This window comes from Octopus bimaculoides, chromosome 4 (assembly GCF_001194135.2).
Source record: "Octopus bimaculoides isolate UCB-OBI-ISO-001 chromosome 4, ASM119413v2, whole genome shotgun sequence".
In the NCBI taxonomy this organism is placed as follows: Eukaryota; Metazoa; Mollusca; class Cephalopoda; order Octopoda; family Octopodidae; genus Octopus; species Octopus bimaculoides.
The window spans coordinates 140667352-140679065 of record NC_068984.1 but is presented as its reverse complement, the minus strand read 5'-3'; the positions used below and the strand labels follow the sequence as shown (position 1 = coordinate 140679065).

Below are 11714 nucleotides of genomic sequence, written 5' to 3'. Positions count from 1 at the left end.
TCCTTAACTACACACACACAATTATCAAATTATCATTTGATATTTGCTTTCCATGCTGGCATGGGTTGGACAGTTTGATAGTATCTGAATATCTGTAAAGCCACTTTGGAATGGTTTCTACAGTTGGATGCCCTTTCTAATACTAATCACTTTACAGAGCGTACTCGGTGCTTTTTTTCATGCCACCAGCACTAGCAAGGTTGCTAGGTAACTTGAAAGGAACAAAAGGAAATTGACAAAAAAGGAAACAAACTCCTCAAGTATATATATATATATATATATATATATATGACATTAATATTGACCAGTGAGAATGAGTGCTCAAAACTGCATTGCTGGATAAATACTCTTTATTTGTAGGTTAGCAAGGCTACCATTGGTTTCATGCCAACAGAAATCTCAACAATTATCAAGTCTGCAACATGGAATTGTGTGTGTGTGTGTGCGTGTGTGCGTGCGTGCGTGCGAAATAAACGAAGAAAATGTAATTGGCATTTTCAAGCTTTATACAATATGCACACAGAGCAAGTACAAAAATCTCTATTTATAACCCTGTGTGTGCATCCACCCTCCTGCATGAATGAGTCTAAGTGCTGGACCCTTTATTGGTGCCAAATCAGATCAGACAACTGGAAGAATTCCATACCAGATGGCTACTAAGTATCCTTGATCTTGCATTAAGGCAAAATAGATGTTGGTATATATTTAGCACCATTCAAAATTCCATCTAGTTTAAATTCTTGGCAATATTATTTTGTGTTGTTTCTGATTATCCATAGATTATTTTAATCTGTAAGATCTCTAGCACAAAGCTAACCAAATCAGTATCTGAGAATTTCTCAAAGACCCATCTTTCTATTGGTCGTGCCTCCACAATTCTTTATTGGTAATTTATCCATCCTCTTTCTATTCTTGTTTCCAAGACAATGTGTGAATTTGTGGTTTATTATTTATCTTTAGTTAATACATTGAACATATTGAGATCAGCTCCCTTTGATATCTTCAGCTCCCTAGCAAACCCGAGATGGTTTTGTGTTGCTAAACACTGATTGTAAGTAACATTTGAGATATTGTTAATTTGATAAACTGTTAATTTAAATACTAACAGTTCTCTTCGTTAACACAGTCTAACATTATATGCAGTCTTGTTTTTTATTCTGGAATTTTATTAAATAGTCAGACTGATATGTAACACAAAATCATCATCATTTGGTTTCTCTAAAAAATTTCCTTAACTTCTGTAAAAAAACATGAAATATTTCTGTTGTCTTATATTCATTAAGTACCCAGATAATCTGTTATTCCTCAATTGTACATTTCTAAACTGATGTCCACCCATATTGACTTTAATTTCAACTAACCAATATGACCATAAACTATGGATTGCTTTGTGGACGGTTTTAATATCTTGGCCCTTCTTCACCATGCCACTATACATTCTGTTGCCTATCAATATGTTGGGCCACTTCTATACAATCTACTGGCTGCTAACCACTTCAAGTCATTGACCACACTTCGAGCCTGTTGATATTAACTATTAAATATGACTTCAGACAGCTGGACAACCTTGAACTGTTCATCTCATTTAGACAATTATGAACAGTGCTGACCACCAAAATCTTGTCACGCCAATGCACTGATACTTCCCCAGTCTGCTGTGGTCAGTAGTATTTGATCACTTGACATGCATTCATGGCCCATTTGATCTCCTTGATTAGAGAGGTTCCTAAAACTTTCGTGAGTCATTACTATCCCTTAGAAATTGTTCTCTAGAGGATTTTGTTAATGGAAACAAGGAGATTATTCAAAGACAAATGTCTCAAACCTGGAATAAATTTTGGCAACTCTTCATTAATCGACCACTCAGTGCTTGTTTGTGTATGAATATGGCAGGGCAGAGAAATAAACTAGAAACGGATCCCAACATCCTCTCTGAAGCCATAATAACATTTGTGGTAATAATGGATGTCTACAAACAGCACTGGATTTGGGCGCCAACTCTCTGTTGGGTTTTTGGATGATTACATTCTCGAGACTTATTGATGGCATTGGTTAAAAATCATTCTTCGAGGTCAGTAGATTACTCTTTACTCTTTATTCTTTTACTTGTTTCAGTCATTTTGACTGTGGCCATACTGGAACACCGCCTTTAGTTGAGCAAATCGACCCCGGGACTTATTCTTTGTAAGCCTAGTACTTATTCTATTGGTCTCTTTTGCTGAACCGCTAAGTTACGGGGACATAAACACACCAGCATCGGTTGTCAAGCGATGTTGGGGTGGGGGACAAACACAGACACATAAACATATACACACACACACACACACATATATATATACATATATACGACGAGCTTCTTTCAGTTTCCATCTACCAAATCCACTCACAAGGCTTTGGTTGGCCCGAGGCCATAGTAGAAGATGCTTGCCCAAGGTGCCACACAGTGGGACTGAACTCGGAACCATGTGGTTCGTAAGCAAGCTACTTACCACACAGCCACTCTGCAGTTATTTTATTTCCCCCACATAATGTTGTTACACCTGTCTCTCTTTTTTATATATGCATGCAGACACAAACACATGCATACATACCAGACAAAATGTGATTTGTAAACCTAAGCTGTATCTTTAGTCAGCAGCACTCCTGCAAATACTGGCTAGCCATTGTCTGATGAGATGAGCTTGGATCACATGTAATATATTGTAATGTCATATATTACACAATCAGCTACATTCATGGTGGGTCTGAACTACATGTTGTTAAAACAACTGTTGTTGGCACTCCATCGCTTACGACGTTGAGGGTTCCAGTTGATCCGATCAACGGAACAGCCTGCTCGTGAAATTAACGTGCAAGTGGCTGAGCACTCCACAGACATGTGTACCCTTAACGTAGTTCTCGGGGATATTCAGCGTGACACAGTGTGGCAAAGCTGACCCTTTGAATTACAGGCACAACAGAAACAGGAAATAAGAGTGAGAGAAAGTTGTGGTGAAAGAGTACAGCAGGGTTCGCCACCATACCCTGCCGGAGCCTCGTGGAGTTTTTTGGTGTTTTCGCTCAATAAACACTCACAACGCCCGGTCTGGGAATTGAAACCACGATCCTATGACTGCGAGTCCACTGCCCTAACCACTGGGCTATTGCACCGCCACTGAAACAACTGTAATAAAGAAAACAATGTAATATTACAACTTCTATTTTTGTTTTTGGACTTACTCTGTGTGTGTGTGTGTGTGTGTGTGTGTGTGTGTGAATAGATATAAGAAGAGAGATAGATATAAGGAAAAAGATGAGTAGTAAAGGAAATTTCTTACAGATGTGGAACAGAATTCCTTATTACTGACAATAGAACACTTCATTCTTCTACCAAAATAGAACACTGTACATATTTTTGCCACGGTCACATTTCACTGACCCCCTCCAATGAGGAGCTCGGCCAATACTTAAGATTTTTCTTCTCTCAGCATATAAACCTATCCCATTTTGTGGATTCCTATTCTAGATCTGTCTAGCAGTTTATCCGTTACCTGTTTCTTTCTCTTATCAATTATGACAGTAATTCCATGTAGAAAGCAACATCGATGTTCTCAACATTGTACAAATAATATACATTGCACTTCTATTCACACGGAGACAAGAATACAAGATATTTCTCGTACTGGTGCCACAAAAAAAACGAATCCGGTATATTTTGTAAAGTGGTTGATCACAAAAAAGGGCATCAAACTTATATAAGTCATGCCAAAAATGATAGGTGCAAAATGTCCATACCTATCTGGGAGTAAGTCACAATAAGAACTAATTCAAGCCACAACAATGCATTCAAACCTTGCAAGTATGGAAAGCAGACAGATGTTAAATGATGATATGAAGAAAACCCTCTAGTCAATGATGCAAGCATGAACAGATGGGAAGCTGATGATGATTGCACAGATGTATATATAATTTATTATTATCACCATTAAGGCAGTGAGCTAGCAGGGTGGTTAGCACACCGGGCGAAATGCTTAGCGGCATTTCATCTGTCTTTACATTTTGAGTTCAAATTCTGCCGAGGTCGACTTTGCCTTTCATCCTTCCGGGGTCGATAAAATAAGTACCAGTGAAACACTGGAGTCGATTACATCATCTAGTCCCCTCCCCACAAAATTACAGGCCTTGTGCCTTCACTAGACAGGATTATTTAAGGCGATGAACTGGCAGAATCACTAGCCTGCATGGCGAAATGCTAAGCGGTATTTCACCCATTGCTATGTTCTGAGTTCAAATTCTGCCGAGGTCGACTTTGCCTTTCATCCTTTCGCGATCAGTAAATGAAGTACCAGTGACACATTGGGGTCGATATAACGGACTACTCCCCTCCACCAAAACTTCAGGCCTTGTGCCTTTAGTAGAAAGGATTATTATTATTAAATATTATTATTATTATTATTATTATTATTATTATTATTGAGGTGAGCTAGCTGAATTGTTAGCACATTGGACAAAATGCTCAGAAATGCTTCTGAGCTCAAATCATAGCAAAGTCAACTGCATCTTTCATCCCTTCAGAATTTATATACTGGGATCAATGTAACCATTTAAACCCCACCCTTATATTGCTAACTTTGTGCCAAAATTTAGAACAGTTATTATTATAATGAAAGACCAGCAGATCAAATCCTTGTAGCATTATGTCTCTTTAAGGTTCTAAGTTCAGATCCTAACAAAGATTACTTTTTGTTCTTCTGGGGTGGATAAAATAAAGTACCAGCTATAATTGAATTTGTGGCTTTGGTCCAATGTGGGAAATCGAAACGCACGGATTATACAGTGTGGTGTGAATGTTTAATGGGAAACACAGTGAGGAAGGTGGGAGGGGGTGCTATTGAATAAATCGGGACTTAATTTAATAAGGGCAATGTTTTTTTATAAGAGGAATTTAGTGAGATGGGTGGGGGTGAAAGTGAGGGAGATGGATGAAGGATCAACATCTACTGTGAAATAAATGTAATTAAAATTTCAAAACAATATATAACTACATATAAAATGTTGGGGGGAGGGATGATGGAGAGATAAAGGTTTTGGTAAATTTAATTACTTTTGATAGAGGACAGGGAATAGGGGACATATATTAAGTGAAATATTTCTAATCTTCAAAATGAAATTCAAATATCAGTAAAATTATTTGGTAATCTTCACGTCAGGATTTTGATGAGTCTATAATCACAAAAGGGTCTACATTTATGCAGGCTGACCAGATATCTGCACTTGTACACAGGGGATTGTGTAAGGTTTTTGTGGAAATCTGACAGTTGTCCCTGCAGACAGTCTTCCCTCTTCATACCACTGATGTTGTCCAAGGGAAAGAGTGTTACAGCTTGGCAACAGTGCTGTCACAGGTGCTGTTAGAACCTAAACAACTAGAAGAGCTTCTTCAAGACATCCTGTCTGTTGTTCAACACAGTTCTGCCAACCCAAAAACCAGGTTTCATACACTATTATCAATGTTACTGTATAGACTTCACCTTCTCTCTCCAGAACATTCACAGGTATTCTTACCCATTCATAGTTATTCTTAACTGTTTCTTGTAGATTGTTTTCTCTGTCCCCAGAAATTAGCAATGGACTGTTAAGTTTCCATCACTGATTTCCTAATATGCCCACCACTGCAAGTGTGATTCCTATAACTAGGAAACTTCAGTTTCAGTGGAGAAATTCTTGAAATAGTAGAAATAGAAAAATTTTTTCTGTAAATATAAATAATATGGAATGAAGCGAAATTCTTGGTGTTAATTCTTTATAAATTGATACATTTCTTCTCTAATTCCTCAGTCAACGTGTGTGTGTGTGTGTGTGTGTGTGTGTGTGTGTGTGTGTGTGTGCGTGTGCGTGTGTGGCAAGCTGGCAGAATCATTAGAACACAGCACAAAATGCCTAGCAGTATTTCATTCATCTTTACATTCCGAGTTCAAATTCTGCCAAGGTCAACTTTGCCTTTCATCCTTTCGGGGTCAATAAAACTAATCAACTGACCCCCTCCCCAAAATTGCTGGCCTAGTGCCAAAATTTGAAACTAGTGTGTGTGTGTGTGTGTGTGTGTAAGAGAGAGTGTAACTTTAGAGTCAAGTGGGAAGGTGATGTCCATGATCCTTTACAGGGCCTTCAAGATTAGTGGGGTGGGGGCAGATGGAGGAAGGTATCCTTAAACCAAAGACTTGGCCCAACTGAATGCTTGGGTCTATTAAAAGCATCTAAAATACCGAGAGGGACAGGGGTTAAACAAAGTGACAGATAAGACTACCAGCCAATTAGGCTATGGTGAGATTTGAACTCAGAACAAATACCACAAGGTATCTAGTCTGATGTTCTTATAGTTTTACCTGTCCATTACTGCCCTGGATCAATATTTTATAGATGAAAAGCAATGCTAACCTGCTAAAATCACAAAAATGATAACCAATCCTTGACCTCACCATACAACTATTCTAACAAGATGTTGATGATCGTTTCATTAATTAATTCATTAATTTTTATACTTTCTGTTGATGACAACTCAGGTTTGATTCCACACTAAAATAGTTTTGTGTTACTAATTAACAAGTATCTAATATTTTTCATTTTCTTTTTTTTCTTTTTTCATTCATTAATCCTTTCATACAGTTTTATATTTAAGAGATGAGGAATTATTTACATTATTTACATTTGATGGATATTTGTCCTCATCTTGTTTGTTGTTAACACAACGTTTCGGCTGATATACGCTCCAGCCTTCATCAGGTGTCTTGGGGAAATTTCGAACCTGGGTTCTCATTTCTCAGGTATTTTACGATGTTATTACTATTATTATTATTATTAGACTTCAATGGAGTTCTATATTTAAGAGATGAGGAATTATGTACATTTGACGGATATTTGTCCTCATCTTGTTTGTTGTTAACACAATCTTCAACTTCAAAATGAATCCACTGGTGTCATTATATTCAAGCCAGGTGGTATTAGCTTCGAGTCTCTACATCTACACAGGAAAGTTAGATGGTTTGAAAGACGAGCTAGTTTTTGATGGAGTTTCTCTATATGCCTCCATTGAAGTCTAATGTCGGCTCCATACCGATTAGATAATACAGTTCTATATCTAAGAGATGAGGAATTAACTACATTCTTTACATTTGACGGATATTTGTCCTCATCTTGTTTGTTGAAATTGAAGATTGTGTTACCAACAAACAAGATGAGGACAAACATACGTCAAATGTAAATAACGTAAATAATGTAATCCTTACAGTGTTTGTACACTGGGCAAAGATACTTAACGACATTTCGTCTGTCTTTAGTTCAAACTCTGCCGAGGTTGACTTTGCCTTTCTGCTTTTTGGGGTCGATAAATTAAGTACCAGTCATATCAACCAAGCACTGGGATCAATGGAATCAACCCCCCCCCCACTCTCCCAAAATTGCTAGCCTTGTACCAAAATGTGAAGCCAATATATCTAACAAAACACACTGTCTCTATCTTAATTAATAATCAATAATTTGTAAGGATTCAATAAAATAAATAAGTCTGTTGTAATTAGTAATTTGATGTTTAGAAAGTTTTAATTTAAAAATGAACAGGTTTTGTGTCAAAGACCCAGAAGCAGTCTTAAACAGATTTAAATAGAAAAGGTTAAACAGTTCATTTAAAATAACGAACCAAACCAGTCGTTGCATGTTTATAATTTTGAGGTCATGATTATTTGGTTATTGACAACAATTTTCTAAACATTTTTGTTATTTTGTTTAGAATCCTTCGACTGGAACTGCCTCAAGCTTGAACTCTTGATACCAGCTTTTAGACTAAACCTGAAACCGAAGGTCAACTTTTCACTTTAAGTCCTCACAGTTTAAAACTTTCTTATAATACTCTCGTACTTTTGACCTTTCTAGAATTCAACTCTTTTGTTTGGAAGAGTTTGTTGTGAATCACCATAATCTGCCAATTAGAGTAATTAAAATAATTAAACAACAACAACATTACATATACTGAAATGTTAGATTTTTTGGGGGGGAGGGTTGTAATTAAGTTTTTATTGCAAAGAATTCATTCAACCAACTGATTTTAGAAATCTCTGGGTTTATCCCTAGTTAGTAGTGATCAGAGATGTTCCAACCATGACCTTCCTGCCTTGTTTTCTTCTTTTGTCTATACCATGTCTCTTTTAAGGTTAATGGTGTATAAATTGAAGGAGACTTGGCTCTATTTCTAGCAAAATAAGTAATCATGAGGACTCTTCCTCAACTTGATGTCCCCTATATTCTAGTTTCTTGGTGTTCATGATGTGCAAAATATACAACTTTGGTAGGATAACAAATGAAATGATTAATTGCTCTGCATCCCAACAACAGTACTACATCATGTCCTTTTATTTGTTTCAGTCATTTGACTGCGGCCATGCTGGAGCAACGTCTTTAGTCGAACAAATCGACCCCAGGACTTATTCTATTAGCCTCTTTTGCCGAACTGCTAAGTTACGGGGGACGTAAATACACCAGCATCGGTTGTCAAGCGATGGTGGGGGGACAAACACTGACACACAAACATATATAAATATACAACGGGCTTCTTTCAGTTTCCATGGCACTGAAACTGGAACTATGTGGTTGGTAAGCAAGCTACTTACCACACAGTCACTCCTGTGCCTATTTCGTTAATTTTTCTTTTGTTAATCGGGTGTTGAGAGGAGGAAGCATCCATAAGTTATGAAAGCTTTCCCAAATCAGTCAGAGCAACAAACATTGACAGTTAGAGAGAGCAGAGACTAAATTATTATTATTAGCTGTTAATAAGTACCATGGGGGAAGGAAGGAGCCATTGCAAAGCTATTGAAATACTTGTTGGTTACACTGACTTCAAATTTCTTCGTGGATAGCATAATTGAAGAAAGCAACAACAGACCACAACAATGAGTTAATGTTACTGGAGTCATTACAAGTAGAAAAAGAACAGTTGTAGTGATTTACAGAAAGGTCACTGTAGACATGTAGGGAATAAAAAAGCCTTCAATGATGGTGTAATGACTATCTTCAGTTACTGTCATTCAGCTGAAGACAAGACAGTCCACACTAAATACAATTATTCTAGAATTGAAATTTTAAAGTTTGCTGTTTTGTACCAGAATTAATTACATGATAATATTTTATCCTCTCTAAGACAATTGTAGTAAAGATTGTTTGCCAACATAACATGGCAGTCCTGGTCTAGGACTAATGTTGCTGCCATGTTATGTTGGCAAACAATCTTTACTCCAAGGTACTGTTGGTGAATATCTCACGTTGTGAGATTTAAAGATAGTAATTTTTTAAGACAATTGCAATTAAAATTTCTTGGTATACTATGTCAAATATGTAAGTGTCCAGTTAGTGTCCAGTCAGACAAATTTTTAGTTAAAATTGACCGATTCCTTCATTCCACCACTGCCCTCTCTATTAGAATTTAATCTTCCCCCAATCTGGCTAGTACCTGGTCACCCCACTATGTTTCCATCCTTCACATTGCCAAAATTCCAAAGACTTCTATCTTGCTTTGGCATAATTACAATCCCTGTCAGAGGAGGCCAGATGGCAGAATGAGTGTCAACCTATAAAAAAATTGTCTGCCATACTTTGACATCCAAAGTTCCATTCCTATTACTGTAACCAACTTCACCTTTTAATGTTGCAGAGGTTAATATCTAGCACAGACACATTTCAACATCAAACCAAATATGCCTTGCAGTATTTAGTTATATTCCTCATTAAATTCCCACCACTTTACCTTTAATAAGTCGATAAAATGAAATACCAGTCATATTCTGGGAGTCTAAAATTGACTGTTTCAACTGCCAAATTTAATTATACCACCATATGAAATTTATCTCCACCATCAGATATTAGCTACTCTTACCTTCTTTGACACAATTACTTTCCAGAACAACAGGTTCAAACACCAATGTAATATTTTGTATGTTTCTTCTTGTATCAGGCTTATTTTATACATTTTAATTTTTCCTTTTGTACAAAATTTGTGATCAATTTTTTTTATTAATTACATATATATATCTTATATACACCCTGTAAAATGTATTTAGTCCTGCAATAAAGATGTACAGTATGTATTTAATAGAAATGAGTCACTACAGACAAATTTCATTTTTGTTGTCCTTTTTTTTTTTAAAAAAAGTTTCTAGATTTTTAAGAATTAGACCCAGGAAGACCTGGGATGTGATGAAGCACAACCTTCAAACATAAGGCCTCACCGAGGCAATGACTTGTGACCGAGCCGTTTGGAAATATGCCGTGTGTGAGAAGACCTGGCAAGCCAAGTGAGACCATAATCTGAGGCCTCTGCCAGGGGTTAGCCAGCCCACTCATGCGTACCTTTCCTTCATTGGACACTGAACTCTGTTTGCGAAGACCTGTTGAGGCAAATGAAATCAATCCAAATTTGACGACTGGCACCCATGCCAACCTCTCCTTCATTGGACACTAAACTCAGCTTGTGAAGACCTGTTGGGGGAAGTGAAATCAAAATCGTGATTGAACCAAATTCGATGACTGGCACCTGTGCCAGTGGAGCGCTAAGAACACCATCCGAGCGTGATCATTGCCAGAGCAGCTGTCTGGCTTCCGCGCCAGTGGCACATAAATAGCACCATTTGAGTATGATCGTTACCAGCATCACCTTACTGGCACTTGTGCCGGTGGCACGTGAAAAAGCATTTGAGCGAGGTCATTGCCAGTGCCGCTGGACTGGCTCCTGTGCAGGTGGCACATAAAAAACACCAGATTGGAGCCTGGTGCAGCCTTCTGGTCAAATCATCCAACCCATGCTAGCATGGAAGGAGGATGTTAAACGATGATGATGATGATGATGATGATGATGATATCAAACTTTGAAGTTTCCATTCCAATCTACTCAAAGGTATGTATTTTTTTTTCTTTCAACTCTTTTAGTAACCAGAAAGTAGCCATACTGGAGCACTGTCTAAGCAAGTTGATGAAATTGACCCCAGCATTTCTTTAAGTCTGGTGCATTCTGTTGATTCCTTATTGCTGAACTGCTAAGTTACAAGCACTCAATCAAGCCCTGGTTGTCTGGCAGTGAAAGACACACATGTACATGGACAAATATATGATGGCCTTCTTCACAGTTTCCATCAACCGAATTCACTTACAAGCTATAGGTCTACTCAGAGCTTTAGCAGAAAATATATTCACAAAGGTTTATATTGGTTTTTATCGGTGGAGTGTGCTGATGCTAGAACACCACATTCATGGGTTTTAATTGGTATCAACCTCAGAGTTCAGACTGGGGTTCATTTTGTTGATATTTGTTTATCAAGTAAGTTTATTTTGGACATAATGGAAAATAATTTGTCATAACAGAATACCTAAATATGACAAGGTATTAGTCTGGAGTACTGAGTTTGCACCAGAGTACACTAACATTTATGTCTAAGCAATTTATATATATATATATATATCATCATCATCATCATCATCGTTTAACGTCCGCTTTCCATGCTAGCATGGGTTGGACGATTTGACTGAGGACTGGTGAAACCGGATGGCAACACCAAGCTCCAGTCTGATTTGGCAGAGTTTCTACAGCTGGATGCCCTTCCTAACGCCAACCACTCAGAGAGTGTAGTGGGTGCTTTTACGTGTCACCCGCACGAAAACGGCCACGCTCGAAATGGTGTCTTTTATGTGCC

The 11714-nt window shown here is 37.6% G+C and overlaps 1 protein-coding gene across 1 annotated transcript in view; it reads right to left on the bottom strand.

Moving 5' to 3' along the window:
* The window catches only part of LOC106877931 (glutathione reductase, mitochondrial), a 39534-nt gene that overhangs the window by 3622 nt on the left and 24198 nt on the right, over window positions 1-11714 (bottom strand). The window lies entirely within an intron of this gene.